General features: G+C 38.0%; 1 long non-coding RNA gene across 1 annotated transcript in view; it reads left to right on the top strand.

Annotated features, from left to right (window-relative positions):
* LOC134156212 (uncharacterized) overlaps positions 1–19,986 on the top strand; it is a 160,038-nt gene that overhangs the window by 82,212 nt on the left and 57,840 nt on the right. The window contains exon 3 of the long non-coding RNA XR_009961857.1: positions 7,063–7,201. This is a non-coding gene — a long non-coding RNA (uncharacterized LOC134156212). The remainder of the gene's footprint in view (positions 1–7,062; positions 7,202–19,986) is intronic.

Below are 19,986 nucleotides of genomic sequence, written 5' to 3'. Positions count from 1 at the left end.
AGCCGTGCTACAAATATATCCAAGAGCTGGAATTAACTGCTTAAGAAGGTCATGTTAATGGGGATAATTTTAAAGCATCAGAAGCTATGCTGTTTGTATTTCAACACCAGTAAAAGAGCTATCATTTGGAGGGATACTGTAGTATATCCACTAAAGTAAATGTTCATGCAGACAGCTCCTGACAGGCATGAATATGTGGTATGCATAAATAAATAAATACTGTGTAACAGTATTCTTATGGAAATCACCATATTGCAGAGAATACTTTTTACAAAAATATTCAAGGTATCAAAAGCACATCACCCACTGTGCTGCTTAGTTTCTTCTAGGATATTTGGTGGCACACTTAAAGATTTAATGCTGTCAGGGGGCCAAAGTCCTGGTATCAAAGTGACTGAGTCCATCTATCAGCTTTTGACCATCAAAGGTAATTTTTCACTTTATTATCAAGTTACAGGCCTGAATTTAATTTAGACTTCTTGTGTGATCAAGTTTATTCAGCGTGGGCTTCAGTTAATGAATGGACCAGGGTTATGGAACTGATTCACACAGAAATTAGATTTGATCAAACCTAAATTATTATTTCAAGTTGAAAAACATTTTCTTCAGCCTTGCATTCTCACGGAGCAGCTCCTAACTGATTAGCTTTTATTGTTACATAGATGATAACATAATAAATGTCGGCAGGTAGGGAAGAACCTCCTGATCGTTTCAAACATTGCAGAATGGATGGTGAGTGTGAATCAGAAGAACTCTCCTTTAAAAACTATGAAGACTTTATGATGCATTCCACTATCACTTCCAACTTTATTTGGAAATTAGTAATATTTGATTTCCTGTTTCACGTTAAAAATGTAATCTGATTTTCCATTTAAATATAGAATTAAACTTGGTCCCCCCTCTTAGTATTTGGGGGAGGGGTTTGGTTTGGTTTTGATGTGGTCAGACTAATTTATTTATTAAAGTTCCATTATAGTACTTTTTTCACTAAATTGCATTGAGTTTTGCTCCTGCTAACAGTTTAATGATAAAATGCCCCTCTTCCCTTGCCTCCTCTTTCTCCCTGTTAAATGCTTTTTATTTAAAGAACTCACAAACAATTTCATTTGTTTGAGAGCTATGAGAACAAAGTTTAATTCTCAGCTGTACTATGTGATCCCTTTATGACACTGAATAAGTCAGGCTCTCTGTATACTGCTCTCTACCTAAAAAAAAAGCAGATAATAACACTTTCTTAACTGGCAAATCTTAACAATGAATGTATTAAAGGTTATGTGTACTTGTGCTGAGGTATAGCCAGAACTTTTAAATAGATACAATTTCTGAGGTAGGTTGAGAGCCATTTCCTTCCTTTTCTCTTACTGCTAACCTCTGAAAAATCTTTTTTCTTGCTCCCTTTCAAATCTGTGTGTTTTCAGAATCTGCTGCAAGTGTCACAGCTGATCACAGGGATCAGAGACCCAATTATGAAATTGTCTGATTTTTAGATACTTCAGAACTAGGATTCCAGGGTCACTTTTTAGCTATTTAGTCTCCATCTGAGGGAAGTCTGTGCAGATGGGCATTATGTTGGAATTCAGTAACCTGATACTTTGGTTCTCTTTCAGTAACTCTTTTGATACCTCTTTGAAGATAGAGAGGAGATGCTAAGTTCATTAGTATTTACCTTCCTACAAACCTCTCTAGCAATGACTTTCCTTTGGTTATTAAGGTAGGTAATTTTTGTTTTTACCTTTTAAGCTACATTCGGGTCATCTGGCTTGCTAGTAATTTGGATACCAACAAAGTGGGTCTGTCTCACAGCCAGAGCTTGAAAGGCTGCTCTAAGTCCTTCCACTCGGTTGTTGGCCTGTTATGTTATTTCCCCTAGTAATGGTGTAAGAGCTGATAACAACCTGCATACCTAAAAATAGATGAAGTGAACAGGCCTTAGAATCTGTAGCTGGTATTTTATCATTGTGGCTTCCTCTACCATCACATGGGGCAATGCAATAGATTAAAATAACTAAGAGCCATTTTTATGCAAAGAAGTATAAAATGTCATTCAGTATTACAGTATCCATTTCTGCTGTGGACAGCCCTAACGCTTCCTACAGCCGCTTTCCTAGCACAGCTAATTCCAAAGACTGTCAGAAATAAAACTCTTGCAGGTGACCAAATTTATCTAGTAGGGAGACACAAATCTATTAAATGGGGAGAGATGTGGCCCTCCATCTGTGTTCATGTGTTCAGTTCTAAGATGAGCGTGTGGCGTCTGATCTTTTATGTTCCTTACAACACCTACTTCAGCTTTCACCCCAAGTCAGCTAGTGACTAAAAGGGTAAAATCTGCCTTGCCATCTTATACTTTCTTCATAGCCATGGGCTAGTTTTTGTTGTTACGAGCAGTATTCATGCATATAATGAATATACAGTAGATTTGATGAGCTGGAGCCTTCTGTTTCGTTTGTTGTTTCAGTGAGTTGTTCTGTTGCAAGCAAAATGTTTCCTTGTTTTGACAGAATGTGTGTTACTACCACCGATTTAACATGCCTCTCCCCAAAAATATATCATATGATAGAATTACTTCATGGAAAGCCAAGTGGCAGTGTTTAACAAGTTAAAAGGTATGGAACTGTGTTGTCACTCATTTAACGGTTTGCCTGAGCTACGTTGTTGTTAATCTCTGGATAAAACCCAATGAGTGCTTCTCATCAGCTTTATCATTCTGATAATGATCAGATAGGAGAACTAGAGGTGTAAAACTAAATAGCTGTATTACAGACCTCAAATCAGATAGAAGGGCTGGTTTAGTTGTTAAAATTTCTCACATCCTTATTCTTCCTGTAATTCTATGAGAGCATTTCGGGCTGCTTAGGTCACTGCCATCACTCTGGTCAGATGGGAAGCACACTTGCTAATGTCTCCAGTGCAGTCTCTGAAGCAGAGGATGTAGCCAGCGACATGGAAAGGAAGAGTTGGATTTTAGCTACTATGGTAGAACAGGTTTTTCAAACATTTTTATACACTTCTCAGGCACTGGAAAGGCTTCACTGAGCTCTTGATAGGCTGAGTTTATAGGTATTGCTAGTTGCAAAAGCTTTGTACTTTCTTTAAACTTGCCTTTTTTCCTCTTGGAAATGCATTGATATCTCGGGTAACTGTCAGACATTTTAGTTTTAGTATAGTGATCATGGGAGGGGGTGAACTAAAAGTGTACAGCGTGTATTTTATCATGAGAAATAATTAGTGGGGAAGAGAGTTGGGCTGTCATCATTTTTTATGCTGTGTTGAAGCAAAATGAATTGCTAGAGAATGAAGAAAAAGTAATATATAGAGGGCCTTATAGTTTGTGTATTTTTGGGACCTTTGCCTCAGATTCACTAGGCCCAAGTGCCTCACTTCATCTTTTCTCCTCTCATTTCAATTGTTTTGGAAGTGCCAAGAGCATCTTGTTTGATTTAATAAATGTTTTGTCAATCACAGGCAGATTGTTTGCACAGTTCCAGTTCACTTAGGTATGTGTTTATGAAGTATAAGCCTGATAGTTATGATTTTTCTTCATATTCTCTTGTGTTTTGTATTTTTGTAGAGCAGAAAAGAAACATTATATTGTGATAGAGCTGGGATGGTGGCTGACTCACTTCCCTTTTCATCTCCTGAGCTGCAATTTTCTGGTGGTTCAGTTTTGTTCAAGTTTGGCAAAGATAGTGTGGTTATGCACTTCACACTTTGTACTCCTGAGGTAATATTATGGATCTTGGCTCTGCCAGGAATTTGGATTCAGCACTACCCTGGGCTGAATATTTGAGGTGTCAGAAGTGTTTGAAGGGTGGCAGGATGGTCATTTCATCTCATAAAAGTGTATGTGAAAACTAATGGCATAAAACAGAGGACAGAGGCAAGTAGTGCTTCATTAAGGGTGGACAAATATGCTTTCAAAAGAGTAACTGCTTTCCAGAGGGATAAAACAGCAAACTGCTGAGCAATCTGGCTAGAATCCAGAAAGCATCTAATTGTGTACTTAGTTTTAAATATTCAAACACTGCTTTAGTTTTACAGGGAAAATCATGTGTGTAAAGTAAAACAGATTAAACTTGTCACAAAATTAAGCTGTAAGGCTTGATCTATTTCACTGATTTTTGCCCCATGGCTTCCAAGTCATGCTTCCGCCTTGGAGTGATGCTGTATTTCTTAGCACACATCTTCACAGCTGTGTATAACCCTCAGTTTCAGATGGCTCTTGTCGAGGAGGCTTCAGGACATTCACATAAAGCATCCCCAGAATTAAGTTTACAAACACTAAAATAGTAATAGAATGTTGTTTTCTCTGACAACAAATCAGTTCTCTGTCCTTCTCAGGGTAGCAGGTTTCAACTTTTTGTTGCAGGGAACACAGGCAGTAGGAAAAAGATTTTGTTGTAAGTGAGTATGTACATTAGCAGTTAGCTGCTATATGATGGCTAGGAAAATGCACAGAAAAGTTTTGGATAGTTTTAACACATAAAAGTTTTAAGATGAGTTCAGGAAAATGTTTCTGAAAGACCTTAAGGCCAGATCCTAATTAGCGAATGACAAAAATTGTTCAGAAAATAAGACTAGTACTGTAAGAATCTTGCCATAGTCAAAGACTACCATCAGCACAGATGCCTAATTATCCACTGCACTCCCTTGTGGAGTTATATAAGTATAAAGGGCATTGAAATGAGAGCTACCCTGAAAGCCTTTGGCCTGAAAAGCAGGAGCAGTGAAAGATGATTTAACAATGAAAACAGTTTGAAACAAGCTGCGTCTTTTCAGTAACTTCTTTTTTAAGCACTTCATAAGTAACAAAAATGATAAACAATGAAAAAATGTGAGGGCTGGAGTCTCTTCTCTTTTACATGAATTTAATTATGTTTCACTGTTCCATCCCTGATTTTCATTAATGCTAGCAAGGCTGAAATCAAGGTTTACTGTTTCTTAAGCTGCTCAGTACAGACCCATGTGATTCTTTCAAAACAACAGGAGCAAAGAAATCTATGGGTGACATAATACAGCCCCTGAACTTTGATCTTAATCAAGGCAATCTAGAAAGAAACAGTAATGTCATAACTCTTTCAAAGCTTGCAACACTGGAAAATAAAACTGCTATCAGAAACCTATTCACAGAACACTGAGAAATCTCTACAGTACTGTGCCATATGGTGTGTATACTAAAGAGAAAAACTGATTTTTACTTGTACCTGCAGCTCCCACCAATTATAGCGAGAGATGTTGGCTCCCTGTGTGTTGTCATTGACACAGATGGATAAAAACAGATACAGAGCGTAAGATAGAGAATATTATAACTCCGAGCTCTCATGCTGCACCATAGACATGGTTTGAATTCCCTTATTCCTTTTTAGCTTGGAAAGTTCTCTGAGAAATAGCCTTACTGATTAGGGTCTGTGTAAACTAAAACTTCAAGCCTTTGTGTAAGGTTCAGGCTTGAAGGCACAGCAGAAAGAAGTGATCCCCTGGGGCTACGAGACACTTAGCACAGGTCATAAGCTATTCCCGCAGGTGCATGCCCTGTTCATTATGGGGAAATGGATCAAGCAATTTTGTTTCATTGAGATGACCAATTAATGACAATGGTATTGATGTGCCCACCATGAAAGGGTCTTGCTTGTGCTGGGGTTGCACTGGTTGAAGTAACAAAACAATTCCTTTGTCCCTACTCCTCCACAGTCCTCATATCCCACATTGGCATACATGAAGCCAGCCTGACGAAGAACAAACGCTTGGCCTGAGTGCTGCCAGGTCGCAGGCAGCAGAGCCAGAGTTGTTGTGCTGGTATGCACGTTCAGAGCACTCCCTCGCTGAGGCAGTGATAGCACAGGCTCCTCACCAGTGGGGTATCGCTGCACGTGTTTGTGGCAGCAGTGATGGCAGCAGGCTCCAGCTGGAAAGTCCTCATGTCAATCATGGGTGAATTCAATGCTGTTGCTTGGTTACAGTTTATATTCCCAGCTGCATTGGAAAGTGCTCTGAAAGAAGGATAGCTTCAGCCTGACAAGAATTACAGGAGAGGCAGGCCACAGGTTCCGTTTTAGAAACCAAATACACAAATAGTCCTTCCTTTGCAGTCGGCATTGTGATTTGAATGGGCTTCTAGCAGTATAAGAGGTGAGTTGTAAGGTAACAGAAATGAGCTGCTGAGGTTTTGTGTCAACAGCAATCCCCTCCACCTCCAAACTGGGAGCTAGTTTTAAATATAATTAAAAATAAAACAATAAAACCAACCTTCTGGAAGCAGCTAAGGAATAGGTGTAGATTTGAGTGACCAGTGGCTCTTCTAAAAGCAGGTTTTAGTCAATCCAGATGCTGTCATGTATTTCTAGAAGTTCTGTGAATGAGAACCTTGTGACTTGGATCTTATTTGCCCCTTTGTTTTTGGTAGGGTTTCACATGATAATTATCATAAGCAAAAAGCTCAGGAAAGCAAAACAGGATTCACATCAGTAGCTGTACTTGCAGTGCCAAAAAATCACATTCCTGATAGACTAACCTGCAAAAATAAGTGATTTTGAAATTACAAGAATTATCGCCATGTCTCCACAACCATAGGAGATTTTTCTAATTTTACAGCCAGTTTTAAGGTTTTTGTTAGTTTCAGTCTCTCTTACGTTTTCTATTCATCACAATTGAAAAATAATGTTTAATGGCCTTTTTGAATCTTGCTAATGAAGTCTTTAAACTGTGTAACAACCATCCTAAATAGAAGTGAAATTATTACTTTAAATTTGCAAACACAGTGATCCTGATAGGTATGAAGGCAGGTAATATTACATGCATGTGGTGCAAGTCTTTGTTACTAAGTTGTACCTTTGAATCACAGGCTGTGGGAGATGAAGGGTGTAATGCTCTGAGAAGCGATTTTCCAAAGCACATGCTTTCAGTTTAAAAACATTTTATTAAGTGCTATCTGGAGTCAGTGATCAGAAGAGCATGAAAGAGTGCGTGCGGACAAAATGCTTGCAAAAAGTAGGTAAGATTGTGGTAACTGAGTGATTGCTCCACTCTGAAGTCCTAAAGTTTCTGTTCCATGCAAATCTGCAGGTCAGTCCACAGATCTAGAAAGCAGACATAGAAACAGCACATGCAATATAAAATAAGAAGTGACAATCAGAGACATCCTGTGCTTTGGGGGAGAGCTCAGATGACACCCAAAACCTTTTGCCACCCTTGTAAAGATAATGTGAGTACTGTTGTAGTATTAATAAAATTGTAGCTATCTAAAGCAATTAGCTCATAAACAAAGTGGAAATTATATGCCAGTGTTTCAATTTAAAAATCCATTGTTGGAGATCAGAACTAGTTCTTAATGATTTAGAAAACAGGAGTAAAACCACCCAAAATTCATGATGCATGTAATTTGCCATGCGTAGCTCGACAGGCTCCCACTAATTGCTACATGTTCTCTGCAGAACAAATACCAGCTTCGGTGGTGCTGAAGATGTAGGGTTCCTTCTGTTTGTAAGGGGCCTTCTAGGTGTCATTCATAAATTGCTGCTCAGCCACTGGGAACTGGCTCGGGGTGATACTGCTGGGTTCTCTCTGCTTCCATTAGCTTCAGCTGGAGTAGAGGTGATTCAGACTGTACTAGGTCAGGCTTTTTTGTCTGCAGGGCAGGAGGGCTGCTTCTCACTGAGAGTCCACCTATGTTTCTTCTCCAGGCAAATGTCATGTCCGTGGAGGAAAACTCCATTACCTATGCATATTTACATATATTGGCTATACTTGGAGTTACAAACCCAAAGTAATTTCTATAATAGGACGCACCTACATGTTTTATTTCTTTATTTATACTGCACTAGGCAAAACAGAAAAATCACTGCTTCCCATGAGACATTTTTAACATAATCAAGGACGCTGGGATCTTTATCAAATTAGCTTAGACATTCTGCTGATTCCTCTCCCCTCCATGTAGTTTTGACTGATTATAACACATCTATGCCATTGACAGCTGTCTCATTATCTTTAAATGACAGTCCCTGGACTTATTTACTGAAATAGTTAGGTTAAAAATGAATTTTGAGGCTTAACTGTTGCTTGGTTGAAACTAATATTTATCAGTGCTCTTTGCATTTGAGCTGACCAAGGGAAGATTGCAAGAGGCAATAACTGTGGTGATCCTGCCCAATGCAGCATAATTGCAGGGTCAGACTTAACATGTTTTATCTCAGTTTGTTCATAAAGCTGAAAATGCTTTTAGGAGTCCACAGTAGTGCTTCAGTGTGGCAGTTGACCTGCCAACTGGTAGAGATGAAAAGGCCATCCCAGCCCATACGCCTCAAGAGCACTTAACAAAAAATCCCTTTTTTGTGTGTGCATGTATGTGTGGGTATTTTTGTGCACTGGAAAATCAGTTTCCATGAAGAGTACTCAGAAAAAACTGTATATAATAAAGTTTCAAGCATTAAAACATACATAGAGACACCAACCCTTCAATGATCTGAGTTCTCTGAAGTTCTCTCTTTCATTCTGTCCATTGACAATGTCATAATGTTATTAGATAAAAAGAAAAAGAGGGGGTGAGAGGTGGTGGGTTACCCAGGGCATTTAAGGACGAATTCTAAAATAAATTTCTTCCCTGCCCCCCCCCCCCCATCAGACAATTGTTTAATAAAAAGATCTGAGGGCAGATGAAACACGTCACAAAGGAAGAGATCTGCTGAAGTCTGTTACCCATCTTTTTTATAAAAAGACTGAAACCCAAAATAACTGTATGATTTGTCAGAGATCATGGAAGCAGAAATTTGCAGGGGCAGAAAAAAGCAGTCTTTGTAATGAAAAATTAACTTTCTTTGGAGTTTTTGAACTGCAGATGTGGGGAAGGTGGCAGTACAACATGAGAAAGTGGGCTTGCAAGTATGTTCTAAAGGAATCGCAAAGGTAGAGCTTTCTGACATCTTCTGTGATGCACACATGTATAGGTATGTATTGCTTATGGCAATATATAGATATGCAGATATAAATTCATGTTACTTGTACACATATTCTCATTACTAGTGAGTTTTGCTTTTGCAGCACAGTCCGTGATTCCTGTTCGTAGGAGTTTTACTTTCCATGCTTACATGCTTCAATAAGAAGAGCTGAGCCTCTGGCAGTGATGCTGTTGACCTCTCCTCTGAGAGCTATGCAAAATGTTGTTCTTGGCTTTCTTGGTGGTTAAGTAAAACCAGACAGGGCTACTGGGCATTAGCAATAATGTATCAGGGAAAGAAGGTCCAGTTGCTGTGCCAGAATCTGATTTAGATAATGCCTTTTGTGTGTGAAGACTGCAGACTTGTAGATCTCTTCAGTAAGTGAGCATGGGGAATGCTCTGTGTGTTGGTCAACGCTTAAAGTGCCAAGTTTCTGTGATAGTGTCTATCAGTGCAAGTAAGCTGGGAAGTCAAGGATTTGGGCCTCTCTGAATTGTTTCCTTTAGGAAAAGCAATTAGTTATTGATTATCAGTGATGTTCATATATTGATTATTAATTATTAATAGATCAGGTATTGCTTTGACACAATTTTTTTCTTTCTGACAAATAAGCAGTATCCTTTTCCACACTCATTGCTAATGTCTCTATGTAGCAAAACAACAACTTTGTGTTTTCCTGTGGTGCACAATATTGCAGCTGTGGATCTTTCTATCTAGAATCACTTACTCTGTTTTAGAGAAGTAATTATTATTTGAGGTTGCCAGAAATAACCACAAAGCGAACAGCATCTACCCCTTCCGTTAGATTGAAAGTGGTTGCAGTCACCTTCTCCTGAATTATTGAGATAAGAGGTCACAAGTAACAAATGCAATAAAACCTCATTTGCTTCAGGGCTATTAGCACATTTTGGAGATAATTATATAATTTTTCACATATTCCTGGTGATTTACTTCAGTTGCACAATCATCAATTTGAACTTCAGCAATGGAATATTATAGTGATTTCTGCTTGTTTTCCTTATTTCTATAGTAATAATGGTAATTATTAATAAACAAAACACTTTGTTCTGATAAATCATGTTAGGAGAGCCTCTGAAATAAAAAGCAATTCTAAAAGAGCACAGTCACTCGACACATTACCCAGTTCAGTTTCTAAATGGTACCATATCCTCTAGTCTGTTAGCAGACAGAGTTATAACAGCCCTCATCTCCCTTTAGAACCAATGCCATCAGTGGAGCTACACTGGTTTGCATCACTTAAAGGTATCACTAGCATGTTTTAAATACATTGGAAAAATTACTTAACCTATATAATTCCACGTGCTTTCACTGTGTATTGATATTAGAGGTCTATTATTCCAAGTCTAGGGGTATTAGAGCTCCAGGTAAAACCCATTTAGTGAAGATAAAGATTTAAAAGTGGACATGATTTTTTTCAGAGTTTGTTTTATTTAACATAAGTTGTTCTATGTATTCCTGTTACTGGGAAAATAGAAACCTGCTAGTTAAGTGTCTCTAAAAGTCAGTAACATTTATTAGAAGCCGGTGACTGTGTAAATTAGGTATTGGCACACATCTTGCTTATGAGCTAGAATTAGAAAGGTGTGCTAGATTGGCTCAGAGGTGTGGTCAAAGCTACAACTTCTTCAGCTATCTTGAGCTGGCTCTTAATCTCCATCATTACTCATTTTGGTGACCAGACTTCTTTATCCACTTGTCCAACAGATCTAAACAAGGACTTATTTCTTTTTCAGAAGAGTGTATCCCACAGCGTAGCCTCTGATTTTTTTACCGTCAGCTTTAGCTCTGCTGTTTGTGTTGTCATGGCTGCTCACTAGAAGAGCTGTGTTTTTCTTGCTGTCTTTCCTGGAGGACAACCATATTATGGGAGGTCTACAGGACTGCTTTTTTAAGTCCATAGAAATTAGGGGTTAAATCTCAAGAGGTACAGTTGTGTTCTGGAGTCAAGCCCATAACATTACTGATAAATTTCCTGGTATACCGGTGTAAATTGGTGCCTGAATTCAGTGTTTAATTTGCATGGTTTGTTGGACTAAACAAGGTCCTGCAAACACAGGAAGCAGATTTAGCTGCATCAGTAACAGAATTGTGAATTGTTTTGATTACAGAATCATTTATAGCTGCTTACACAACGTCAAGGACACTGATACTAAATTACAAAGTTTGTTAATCAGGCTGGTAAGCAGCAAAGCTTTTTCCCTAGAAACTCTTGTAGGTTTAAGTGAATTCATTGATATAAAGCTTCTCTGCCAAATTCTCAGCTGTAGAATCTAGTTCTGCTGAAGAGAATGAATCTGTGCCAGTTTACAGTGTCTGAGTGCCCACGAGTCCATTTCCAGATTCACGGTTTGACTATAATTGTATTTTAACAAGTAAGACAAAATAAGGAAGGATGCGTTATGTGGCATTTTCTTCTACTTCATTAACATGATCCCAGAATAATGGAAATAGGGGGAAAAAATATCACTTACTTAGGCAGCTTCCAAAATTGCAGTTCTGCAAAAAGTAGGGAAGTGAATATTTTAAAACATTGGTAAATTGTCAGGCAAAGTAGCATACATGGAAGAAGAAATGCAAACGGGCATATCTGCACATCTTCACCAATTAATCTGTATTTGTGGGCAATATTCATGCATAACTGCTTTGGTAATATGTGCAAAGGCTTCTGTTTGCACAGTCAGCTGTGTGGTCTGGCAAAAAATTGTGTGGGGTTTGGGTAAGTTTTGCTTTGCATTATGCTCACTTGACTGTACTTAACTGTGCACACATCAAAAACCTTTCTCTTCTATCTAATAGAAAAATGACTTTGAAAGATACATAGTCATCTTTCTTGGATTTATATGAAGATGAAGATAATGTCAAGCAGTTTGGTATATTCACTTATGAATAATTCATCCAGCTGCACAGACTTATTTTTTATTATTATTATTAATTATGTGTATATAGCTGGAAAAGACAGGAAGGCTGTAACCGCTGCCTCATGAGAGATGCTTGAAGTTAAGGATTTGGTTAGACCAAGATGTGTGATATGAGAAAAGGAAGATAGACAGTGATAAATAGATCAGAGGACACAAAGGCTTTAATAATGTTGATAGGGAGAAATATCGTTTGTTTGAGATGATAGCCTTGGGAGCACAGGCTACTACTAGCTCCTTTGCTTTCTGTGAGCTAAAGATATTCAGAGTAGGCATTAGGGCACAACTGGCTTTCATATGCAAAACAATCTTGGTATGGATATCGGATCTGAATTACACAAGCATGTTAGGAAAAAGGGCAAGAAGTGGTGTCCAGTTGAGATGAGGCATCCAGAAAAATGTGCATGGGTCCAGAAGCTGCCCTATATGAAAACCTGGGCTGCAGCATTCTTGATATCTTGTTATTTTATATTCTGAAAAAAAAACAAACCCAGATGTTTGGAAGGAGAAAGCAAAGATGCAAAGAGGAGCTTCACAGCAATAAGCTACTCTGACAACATTTCGCCTTCATATTCCCCATGTAGTTCAGAGATGTCACAAAAACCTGATCCAAACTACATCAAATGTAATGTTTGTAATTTATTTCTAGTTCAACTCCAAGAAAAACTTTACATTTCATGACAGAACTGAGTAAAGCCTTAATAACAATTAATCTCCACAGAGATAGTTGTAATACCTATTTGCTGTGTTTAGACTTTAAGGAAAATGTAAGGAAATAAGCTGAACTTAGTGCTGGTGAAAAGTTATTAACCTGAAATTCTTCACTGTGTGGTAAAAAAGTAATATAGGAGTTGCCCTTGAGAATCTTAATTTAGTTTTTTTTAATTATAATGAGTAAGAATAATTGAAAACCTTTGCAAATGGAACTAAAACTCAACAAAATATTTCAATATGATTTTGTCACTTTTCACCCACCTTTAATACTATCCTAGGCAAGAGACTGTCCCATGTCCCTTAGGTACAATACTGTTACGATAATACCAATTGTACTAAATAACATGGACCCTGCTTCAACCTCACTTGAGTGCAGACTGATGATCTGAAGGACGTGAAAGATACAGCTTGATAGCGCAGACTGCTGCTCAGGAAAGGCTCTTATGGTTGGTCACTTGTGACCACAAGTTAGACTTGAACACTCAAAAGTTAATTCACTCACTCTTTCTTCCACTTCAGTTCAGTAAGGCTGGCAACCAGATATTCAGTTACTCCAACACTCTCAAGCGTAGTGACACCAGCACAATTTACACATGACCCACTTCTGCGCTGCAATGTTCTCTCCTCTGCAAGGACGCCCAAAGACTCTGCTTTGGACAGAGGCACCTCTCCTTATGCATACAGATGGCAAAAATATCTGTGCCTGGGTTAAATAAGTTTTTAGACAAGTGAATGTGAGTTGTTATTGACTAGACCCTATGCTATGGTTTTCAGGCTTATGGAAAAAATATTTAATGCTGTCTATCTCAGTCATATAAGGATTGGCTAAAATCAGTTGTAGTTCTCTAGGTTCTGTATTTAAATTTCATTGTGCATTCCAAATTCAGTAACTCTGTGCTCTGAAGAGGTTGTAGCTTTTCTTTACCACCACCCTTTCTTTTTTAGTCATATTTGTGAAATCGAAATTTAGCACTCAGTGTCCAAAAAAGTCTTTGATTTTCCCTTTTTATAAGGAACGTTTAATATTTAGCCTTGTGACAGAAAATGTTCCAGCTACTAAATGTGTGAAAGCTTACAAGTTGCCTCGATCTATCAATAGGAAAAATAATAGCTTTGCTTCTCAGCAATCTAGGTGTTGCAACCATCTCCAGATTCATTAAAGCATACCGTGGAAATAATTTTCCAGTGGGAGATATAATGAATGAGCCAGGCATTTTTACAACACGCAGGAAGCCATAAATTTTTAGAGATCTTTTATTATTATTTCTATGCTGTAAGTCATATTTTGCTGTATGTCATAAAGGTCTGAAGAGTTAGAATGCTTTGTAATTACTCAGAAAAAAAATTGACTCATTACACCTTAAATCCAGATAACAAAAGGAATGCAGTGTTTGTGCAGGATGTTTACTAGTTGTGCTTATTCCAATGGGCCTTGGCCAAGGCCAAACGGGTTTAAAACTGGAGCTGTGTAAAACATCCTTTGCTGTTTGAGTGCACACAAACAATAACAGGATTCAACTGAAAGTGATGGCTGATGGGATTCAAGGTGAAAATGTCCTTAGTAAGGATGTATTTTATATAATAAGGCATCCATCTTTTGTTCTGTTATAAAGCTCTGAAGTTTTTGCTCTGGATACATGGTCACTAACTTTTTTTCTGCAGAAATATTTACATATATTGCACTAGTACACTAAATATAAAGTGTATCCTCCGAAAAAATTATAAAGCATTAATTTCAGTGCTGTTCCGTAATTAATTTTCTAGCCAATAAAATACCATAGAGTTACTCCTGCGCAAAATATACAGAATAAGAAGGGTTTGTGAGGATAGTCCTTCGTCACCACTGGGTCACCACTGGTTGATATGGTGTATACCACTGGGTTGTGTGATACAGGTCTTGGTCCAACCTTGATGAAGTAAGTATGAAATAGAGGGGAACGTACCTCATAGCAGTAACAGAAGATAGCCACCTACCAAACATCCATAAAGTGCTGCAGATGTTAATTCAATGCTACTGATGAAAGGCTCTGAGGTTGGGTAGTCCCTTTAATTGCCCCCTCCTGCTGACTGTGGCCACATGAAACTCTCTTCTGTCTTCTCGTAGTGTGTGGTAGGTTTCTGCATCTGCTTGGATGTGGTCTGGACCCCTTTTGGGTTTAGATCCTTACATGTAAACCAGAGAAGGTTTAGTGCTCTTCACCGCAGATTAATCTATTCAGTGCACTAAATTTAGGAGCTGTATTATCAAAAAGTCTGCTTGCAGTTGTTGTGTGGGTGAGGAAGAGCAGTACATACAGATAATAGGCAGAGCTGTGGCATTTCTGAGGATGTACTAGTTTGAGACTGAATGGGATAGCAGACACGTTGTACTTCTCCTAAATGTCATTTTCCTTGGAACACATTTGTATGAATTACGTGTACTGATTTTGTGCAGCCTCTAAGGTATTTGTTTAAATCTGCATGAAAGTCTGAATGTGTTGACTTTTGTTTTCAAGGCACTGTTATCTTTTTTGGAAGCTTTAGTCTTGTTGAGAAGTATTACTTTAAAAATCAAAGTGAAATTTCAGAGCCAGAGTGAAACCTTCCTTATAAGCATGTTTGGAAAATAGGAGGCAAATCAGTTGTTTGTCAAAGGTGGTTCATTACATCTTGTTCATGACCCCTTATAATTCCCCATCTCCAGTAAACGTCATTTTTAAGCTCTCATTTCTTTAAAAAAAAGACGTGAAATAATTGTAATGATATCATCAAACAAGTCACAGAAATTTTAAGTCCAGCTGAAGAAGAGGGTGGGATGCTGCCACTCTTTATGTCAGAGTAACTGTTGTAAACACCTAATGAGCTGATCTGCTCTTCAGTAGAAGGGTTTGAGAACAGCAGGAAGCTTCTTCTCTCTGAGAAATTACAGCATTAAGGCCTTGGAGTGTAGCAAAATGGAAATGAGCCCATCTTTAAAGACTTTGTTAATGTGTGTTGGTACAAATGAGCCACAGAGCACCTTATTCCACCTTCACATCTGAAGCTTGAAAACTTATTTCCCCTACTTTACAACCAAAAGAAAGAAAGATCTTTGTGTTGCAACATGTAATTTCTGCCAGTCAAGGATGAGACAGTCTGATCAGCCAAGATGTTTCCCCAGATGTCTGGATTTTGCTTTATCTGCTGAAGAATAAAGCAGTGGTGGCATAGGAAGAAGCAGCAAGGATATTTAAAGCACATTTAAAAAAACATTGTAGCGAAAAATCCTCACCCAAAACTGCTCTATCTCCTCATCTGATGAAAGAATCATGTCATGCCACTGAAGTACAATTGTTCCCGGGAATGAGGGAGAATTGCAGCATCAGTGAGTTTGCATGGTGGGTCCTAGAATGCTGTAGGATATTGCTACCCTCATGCAGCATTTCTCATTCCATATTTCAAATGAACTCTTTCCGTCACTTTAGTAATTTCTTTTTTTCCTTGAAAACCGCCACATTCTTAAAATTACAAGGTTAGAATGATGGGTTTGTCTAATGGCCCTGATAAGGATTTTTTTGGCAATAATAATGTAGCTGTGCACATCTGTATAGCTGTCTACTTATGGCACAAAAAGCTATCATTATATGTGATGGAACATCAAACAACTATTTCATTAATGGTCCTATTATGAGAAAGTACAGTGACATTAGAATACAAGCATCTTGTTACTATAGATACCTGATTTCCCCGTAACACTCATGTTTTTATAAACTTACATATATCTCTGTGTTTTATATATAAGTATGTATAAATGTATATGTATATACATTTCTCTCTCCTTCAAGAAGGAAGATCTTCCATTTTCAATTGTTTAGCGTACTTTGGTAGGCATCATTATTCAAAGGACACTAGAAAAGCTGTATTTGAACGCCTTGAATTAAATGAAAGAGTTGTAATTGCAAATGCTCAAGAAAATAATTTTGTTATTCACCTTATCTAACAGCCAACAAATTCACTAAAGACTTTCTGACTTGTCTGATCTATCGTACACATTTGCACTATAATGTGCATGTTGAGAGCAGGGGTTTGAGGGTGATCGGGTTTGGGTGTGATCGCTTTAGCTGAGGCACAGAAAATTGTTTGAAATGTGCTGGAAAATGAAAGATGAAAGCTGTGAGTAATTACCATTCTTTTCCTTAGTTGTGCTCAGATAATATGTATTCAAAGCATTTCACAAGCGGTAATTGGCTCTCACAATCTGTATGAGCTACAGAAACACGGGAATAATGCTTTCCTGACCATGTGGCGAAAAAGAAGTGACAGGAACTACATAATTTGCCTGAAAAGGGGGGGGAGGGGGGGGAAGTGGGGTGTCACACGGGTAAATCACTGGTGAGATGAGATTTTTAGCCCTGCTTATGTGCTTTAATCACTGGACCTTCTGCCTCAGGGAAGACAAGACTACTGATGGGTTCAGACATGCATTACTGCAACGCTAGTTTGGATTTTTCTTGTGCGTTGATTGGTTTGTTGGTTTATGAATATTTTGAAGATGCCATTATCTTTAAAGATAAAAGCACATTGCCAAGTACCAGCACGATACATATTGATATAAAAAAATGCTGCCTTCAGTAAGTCAGTTGGACCGGACTTTATTCATTATCTTTGTAACAGCTCAATCAGCTTTAACAGAGGAGAATTTGTCATCCATCTAGTGAGAAAGGTGTATAGTCCAGTTTGTCTATGATTTCATATATATTTACTGGAATCCTGAGTCTTTGAAGCTTATTTGCTTTGTATTTTTTCTTCTGTGTTTTCCAAAACTAGTTACACAAGTGGTGCGGCAACTCCAAAGATGAAATACAGGCACTTTGCACAGCTGATGTCTGAAGCAAGCAGGGATTTAAGTTCTCTGCATTCCTCTGACCTTGAAGTCATTTTGTTCTTGCACTGTCAGTTGAAGTATAGTCTGTGAGACACTGAGCATCTCTGGCAAGCTCTCTCCACTTCACTAGAGGTAGTGCTTGGCAGGATTAGCCCTCTCACTGAATTCTTCTTGTGAAAAATTCTATCAGCGTCTGAACGCACACATGTAGGATCTCAGAAAACTACTCCTTCACTTCAGCCATGGGAAGGAAGCAGCAGCAGAAGCTCTGTAGACATTATCAAAGCAGCTCGTTTCCTTTTGAACATAGCGTGATTGTGATGAGTTGCGTAGTAGTTTTGTGATAAAAGCAAAAATGTTTTACTAATACAACTGTTATGAAGTTCCTTGGGGAGTATTGCTGCATAGTAGTGCAGGACACAATTGCAAGTCTGTTTTTCATTCAAGTCGGTATGTGACAGAACAGAGAGAAAATCGTGGCATATCCTTAAATTCAAACCTTTATTCTTACTACTTAAAATTTGTGGCTTTAATGCAACCATGTCATCTCACTCTGATTTAAAACCATTTCCTTTCAGAAGAAATACAAGATATCAAAAATTACAAGTGACTGCTATTCTTCATAGCCTATACTTTATCCCAAAGTAAGACAAGGAAAGGGCTGCGTGTCAAATATTCTGTCATACATTTACAAAAACTGTAACTAATTTGTTTATGATTAATTATGCTTTCATGTTCTGTATCACTGCTGAAATTTGGAGACCTGGAAAATGAGAGACAGAGCATCACTTTACTTCAAATTTTGGATGCTAAGATTAAAGTCAAGGGGTTTTCTTACTGAGATTTTCTTATACTCCCATCTTAATGCTACTGTTTCACACAAAACTGGGTTCTCTTTGGATTAATATATTTGAAAATTAAGTTGATTTATAACCAATTTTCTCCTCATTTAAACAGCGACCTGCAAGTGTGTCTCCAGGGATCAAGCAGGATTAGAGAAATTATGTGTTGTTTGAGTTGTTCACTGAAGCAGAATCCCTCACAAACATGTGCATATGGTGCTTGGCGCTCTAGGGATCAGCTTAATGCATTTACCTTGTTGTATAGTTTTCTTCTCATCTTGAACTTGTGTGCTGTCCAGACTAGGAATTAAAAACCCCAGCAAGACATTACTAATTTGATGGCTACAGGAATAATATATTCCTTTTTATTCTCTTATTCAAGTCACAGCACTGAAAGCACATATTATGCTAATGCTGAATGCATCTGTTTGTATACCCTGGTCAGCTGCTTAAGGACAGTTGGCAATTTCCCACCTCAGAATCAGAGGAAACTAGGCAGCAAAAATATCCTCCCTAAAGCTTTGAATTAATAGGATTGTTTTCCCTTACAGTCAATGTTTAAATGTAGGCTAAACATGGAAACCATGGCCATATGTCATCTGAGAATGAGACAAAAAGAAGAAACGAAAACCGGAGTTTGCTCCCTAGCAGCAGAACTGATGGGACATTATTTCCTATAGTTTGGTCCCCTGTAGTCCACTTAAGTAATTTCTGTCCCTTTAGCATTTTAAGTCTGTTGATTACCATTGGGCAAACCCATGTGTAAATGTAACGCCTGTCATTTGCTCTGCAGAAGCTTCCTGTGCAGATGCACTTACCTTTAGTAACATCTTGCTCTGTGGTACATGACCCATAAACGGGATCTTAGATTTGTTGGGAAATGGTAGCAGTGAAATTACAAGACTTAAAAAACATGTCAATATGATTTCTCAAATGATCTAATCAGCTTTAGTGCTATTGCTGTTTCTGCTGCTAGATAATTCCCCAGTCATCACTTGTTCAATATGTTCCTCCATACCACCTTTAAGAAGGGGTTGCCTTGATGCGGCTGGGTTTGCATAATTGCTGCATGTATTCTGAACACACTGGATGGCTTGCTGTGTATAATCACAGTGGGAAGTTCACTTGCTGCTTGGCTACCTGAAGTGATAATGCATGCCCCAAAAAATGAGTTTAATGAAAATGTTTAGGATATCAAATTCAGAATCAGAGATGCTTAGAAAAGCACATACCCATGGAGTAAGGGCAGCATAATGCACTAAGCTGTTATAGAAAAGGTCAAGGTTTAGAATTTCTCTCCTAAGTTTCATAAAGAACAAATTAAAAATAACTAGAAAAAAAAAGTTGTTAAGATAGCAGTTCTATTTTTTTTTGCTTATTTCAAAGCTGTAAGAAGCTTGCTTTAAATATTGAATACGTTGTTTAATTAATATAATGAAAAGGTTTAAAACATTGCAAAATGAGTACACTTATTTAATAGTAAGTATGCAAATGTCAGGCCTATGAACCATGTGGAAACATTTCATTCCAAGGTGTGTGGTGGGTTTATGCATTAGCAGGTTACATTCAGTAATAATACACACAAAATCTGTCTGTGAAGCAAATGGAGTTTTATTATCTCACAACTGATTGTGAATGATTGCATGGAGCTATTGACGAGAAGTTAAGGTGTCCATAGATCTCAAACTGTTGTGGAGAGCAACAGTGAGACTTGATTCCCA

The sequence above is a fragment of the Pezoporus occidentalis genome, unplaced genomic scaffold (assembly GCF_034315485.1).
Source record: "Pezoporus occidentalis ecotype Australia unplaced genomic scaffold, CSIRO_AGI_Poc_V1 ctg83, whole genome shotgun sequence".
In the NCBI taxonomy this organism is placed as follows: Eukaryota; Metazoa; Chordata; class Aves; order Psittaciformes; family Psittacidae; genus Pezoporus; species Pezoporus occidentalis.
The sequence above is the reverse complement of the archived record's forward strand: the minus strand, read 5'-3'. Positions and strand labels throughout refer to the sequence as shown.